Source organism: Oratosquilla oratoria, chromosome 41, assembly GCF_046742065.1.
Source record: "Oratosquilla oratoria isolate Oo_2021 chromosome 41, ASM4674206v1, whole genome shotgun sequence".
Classification (NCBI taxonomy): Eukaryota; Metazoa; Arthropoda; class Malacostraca; order Stomatopoda; family Squillidae; genus Oratosquilla; species Oratosquilla oratoria.
In genome coordinates this window covers 26,754,697-26,759,696 of record NC_134817.1, presented here as the reverse complement: position 1 = coordinate 26,759,696, position 5,000 = coordinate 26,754,697, and the positions used below count along the sequence as shown (strand labels likewise).

General features: G+C 35.6%; 1 protein-coding gene across 1 annotated transcript in view; it reads right to left on the bottom strand.

Annotated features, from left to right (window-relative positions):
* Nucleotides 1-5,000, bottom strand: part of LOC143021066 (organic cation transporter protein-like) — a 43,340-nt gene that overhangs the window by 36,589 nt on the left and 1,751 nt on the right. The window lies entirely within an intron of this gene.

Below are 5,000 nucleotides of genomic sequence, written 5' to 3'. Positions count from 1 at the left end.
GGGAAAGATTACTTCTCAATTAGGGCTATAAAAAGTAACTTCTATACCGTAGTATACAGTATTTAGGATCAAAGCATACCATCAAACAATTTCATTCAGTTTAGGCACATACCTCATATTGACGGACGTCATGAATTATCAGATTGTCTAAATACGTCATGTTCGTCCTCCAGCCGAGTAGAAAAAAAGTTCCAATATCACAACGTAGGTGTGTTTCTGTTTCTTCAAGGAAGTTATTCCCTAATGCAAATTTGTTATAAAAAATCAAGTATTGTCTCCTCAGATTTGTCAGATAACTTTGGATTTGGGATAACTCCAAAGAATTTAAGTCGCGTTTTTGAGAGTTTTCTTCAATACAGATTCTATCTCGCAACTGAATAAAATTGTCTGTGGATACGGGACCTTTTACAGCTCGGATACGCAGTGGAAAAAAAAATTCCCAAAGAGATTTCCACTTTATACTGCCTTTGCTTATCAAGACCAAGGTGAGTGGTATCTCAATTTTTATAAGATCGTAAGCCGCAAGAATTAAAGCAGATATTTTTCGTATTTTTCTTTTTATTTCAACTAATAAAGGGGGCTGAATTAAGGCATATCGTTGCGCAGGTGCCCGCGTGCAACACACACACACACACACACACACACACACACACACACACACACACACACACACACACACACACACACACACACACACACACACACACACACACACACACACACACACACACACACACACACACACACACACACACACACACACACACACACACACAGGAGAAGGACCAGGGAAACTTCTATGTAATCAGAGGGAGGCCGTGGAACAGATACCTATTGAAATTGAGGAAGAAAGAAACCCATATGACGAGGAACACTGGTCACACAACACAAGAGGGAAAAGGGCAACAAGTAGGAATGAAACAGAAAGTGGAAGTGACAGAAAACTAAGAGTGTCTTACACAAATATAGATGGATTAATAACAGGATTGAATGAGCTGAATGATTATCTGAAGGAAAAAGAACCGGACATAATGGGAATCGTGGAAACGAAATTAAAAGGTGAACTACCACCCAACAGTGTAGGTAATGATGCATATAATTATCGGATTAGAAAAAGAGAGACAAAACAAGGGGGTGGAGTTATGTTCCTGACTAAGAAGGGTATAAATGTGAAGAGTGTTACATATGGAAAGAATCCAGTAGAGATGATTATGATCGAAGTGGAAGATAGAGATAAGAAGAACAGAAAGTTCGTGGTGAATTATGTGCCTCCGAAAACAGCCTCGTGGGAAGAGAGTGAACATAAAAGTATGTTAGAGGACACAAAGATAACATTAAATAAGATAATGGAAGATGGAGGAAGAATAGTTATGATGGGCGACTTTAATTGCAAAGAAGTCTGCTGGGAAGAGATGACAGCAAAGGGTGGAGACGGCTCATGGGGAAATGTTCTACTCGAGATGATTGTTGATCATACAATGACACAGTGGATACAGGAGAACACTAGGTATAGAAATGAAGAAGAACCATCGAGACTGGACCTAATAATCACATCTGAAAAGATTGAATATAAAACACCAATAAGTAAAAGTGACCATATATTGATCGAACTGGAATTAGATGAGGAAAAATACATGAAAAGAAATGAACGATATAGAAAAGGAAGAATGATGTATGAAAAAACAAACTTTGATAAAATAAGAGAATTCTTTCAAAAAGAAAACTGGGAAGGAATATACAAGGAAGGAACAACAGTGGAGGAGAAGTGGAATATTTTGAAAAAAATATATAAAAAAGGAGAGGAACAGTATATCCCAAGACAAAAACAAGAAAAGAAATATATAAAATGTTGGTACAGCAAAAGTTGTGAGGAGTTAAAAGACAAAAGAGATAAAGCTTGGACTAAGTGGAGAAAGGACAAAAGACCTGAAAAGTGGAAAATATATACTTGTTATAGAAATGAATATGTACAAGCGTGCAGAGAGGAAAAGAGAAAATATGAAAAAGATATCATAGAGAAGTGTAAAGATCAACCAAAACTATTTTACAGATTTGTAAACAACAAACTGAAAAACAAACAAGATTTGGAAAAATTAAGGCAAGGAGGAGTTGAATATACAGAGGAATTAGAAATGGCAGAAATTATTAACAAACATTTTAAATTAGTGTTTACAAGAGAGAACATACAACCTGAAGAGATCGAATGGAAAGAGAAAGTCCCCCCCATGAAAGAAATAGAAGTAACAAAGAATGAAATATTGAAACACTTGAGTAATCTAGATGTTAGAAAATCGCATGGACCAGATGAAATAACAAACTGGATTTTGAAAGAATGCAGGAAAGAACTGGCAGACAAAATACATAGCATAATAAACAGTTCCTTGAAAGAAGGAAAAGTCCCAGAAGATTGGAAAAGAGCAAATATAGTACCTATATATAAAGGGGGAAATAAGGAAGACCCTACCAACTATAGACCAGTCTCTCTAACAAGTACAATAGCAAAAATTTGTGAAAGAATTGTCAAAAGTAGATGGGTAAAATATTTAGAAAAAAACAACGTGCTCAATACAAGGCAATTTGGATTCAGACAAGGACGATCATGCGTCACCAATTTGATATGTTTCTATTCAAGGCTAATAGACATAATACAAGAAAGAGATGGATGGGCTGATTGTGCATTTCTGGACTTGAAAAAGGCTTTTGACAAAGTACCACACAAAAAGTTGCTTAAGAAATTAGAAACTGAAGGAGGAATACAGGGCAAACTGCTTAAATGGATGGAAAACTTTTTGCAAGAAAGAAAAATGAGAGTGGTGATAAGAGATAAACACTCAGAATGGGACGAAGTAATAAGCGGTGTCCCACAAGGAACAGTTCTGGCCCCAATAATGTTTGCTATATATATTAATGATATGGATGAAGGAATTGAAAGTTATATGAGCTTCTTTGCAGATGATGCAAAACTGTTGAAAAAAGTGAAAACGGATGAAGATTGTGAGTCACTACAGAATGATCTGAACAAAGTATAGGAATGGAGTAGGAAGTGGGAGATGGAGTTCAACACTAAAAAGTGTAGTATAATGGAATTTGGAAAAAGCAAAAACAGAATAATAGGATCATATAAATTGGGAGAAGAAGGAATAAAAAAAGTAGAGAATGAGAAGGACCTGGGAGTCATTGTTATGAATAATATGTCACCTGAGAAACATATAAATAAGATTTTTGGAGAAACTTATAATTTGATAAGAACAATCAAAGTGGCATTTGCATACCTGGATGAAGAAATGGTGAAGAAAATTCTAACCACTCTGATAAGACCAAAATTGGAATATGCAGCAACAGTATGGTCACCAAGTACAAAAAAATGTATAAAAAAACTTGAAAGAATACAAAGAGCAATTACAAAATTGGCACCAACACTCTCAAAACTATCATATGAAGAGAGACTAGCAAAACTTGAACTACAGACATTAGAGCAAAGAAGAGAGAGAGGAGATTTGATAGCTATTTACAGAATCATGAAAGGCATAGAAGTTATTGATAGAGAGAATCTGATAAAATGGGATGATGGAAACACAAGAGGACACGGAAGGAAAATCAAGAAGGACAGCTATAGAAGAGATCTGAAAAAGAACAGCTTTCCTCACAGAGTAATAGACAGTTGGAACAAGTTGGATGAAAAAATAGTGTGTGCAAGAACAATACATGAATTTAAAAATAGTTTAGATAAAATGAGATATGGAGACGGGGCCCCACGAGCGTAGCTCTCCTTCCCGTGAAATACAATTAGGTAAATACAACTAGGTAAATACACACACACACACACAAACGTGCGCATATGCAAAAGCGCTTGTCCATAAAAGCATACATGTACAAGATATATACATATACATACATACATACATATATATATATATATATATATATATATATATATATATGTGTGTGTGTGTGTGTGTGTGTGTGTGTGTGTGTGTGTGTGTGTGTGTGTGTATATATATATATATATATATATATAAATATACATGTACATATACATATAGATATACATAGGTATATACACGGTTATGTATATATAAATGTACACATATATCTACATGTACATATACATGTACATATACATACAGATATACATACCTATATACACGTACATGTACACATATATAGATGTGTGTGTATGTATATATATACACACATATAGACGTACATGTATATGTACAGAGACATGTACATGTGCATATACATATAGATATACATATGTATATACACGTATATGTACATATACATGTACACATATATCTACATGTACATGTACATATACATATAGATATACATGCCTATATACACGTGTATGTACATATACATGTAAACATATATCTACATGTACATACACATGTACATATACGTGGCTATATACACGTGTATGTACATATACATGTAAACATATATGTACATGTACATATACTTGTACATATACATATAGATATAGATACGCATATATGATTTGTTTATCTACATTGGGAATGGGAGCTTCGAATGATTGATACCCTGTTGAAACAAAAGTTCACAGAATGAAATCATCCGGCGAAAGTAGGGACAAAATAAATCTGTTGTGCGTCGCGGCCTACAAGGATCTTGAATTTTCCAAGCAGTGAGTCTGGACCCTCTAGCAAGGGATTCGAAACTCAAACAGGAACATTAAGAACCTTTGCACACTTAAATGGCTTCCAGTTCCTCGTGCTGGCACTTCGAGAGATACAAATATAGTGAGAAGACCTTGTCCGTGAACGCACGCCCTTCGAGGTGATGCCTCTCCAAGGCCGAGCTATGCATTGTATACAATGTGTGCAAGCATATATTCGCGTGGAGGATGTTTACGAAAGTTCGTGATCGAAGCCCACGCCCCTTTGATGTATTTTGGCATTTTCTCCCTCCCATCCCTCCTCGCCGCGTTGTACGTCCTTCTGCCTCAAAAGGTGAAATGTTTTCCTTTACTGTTG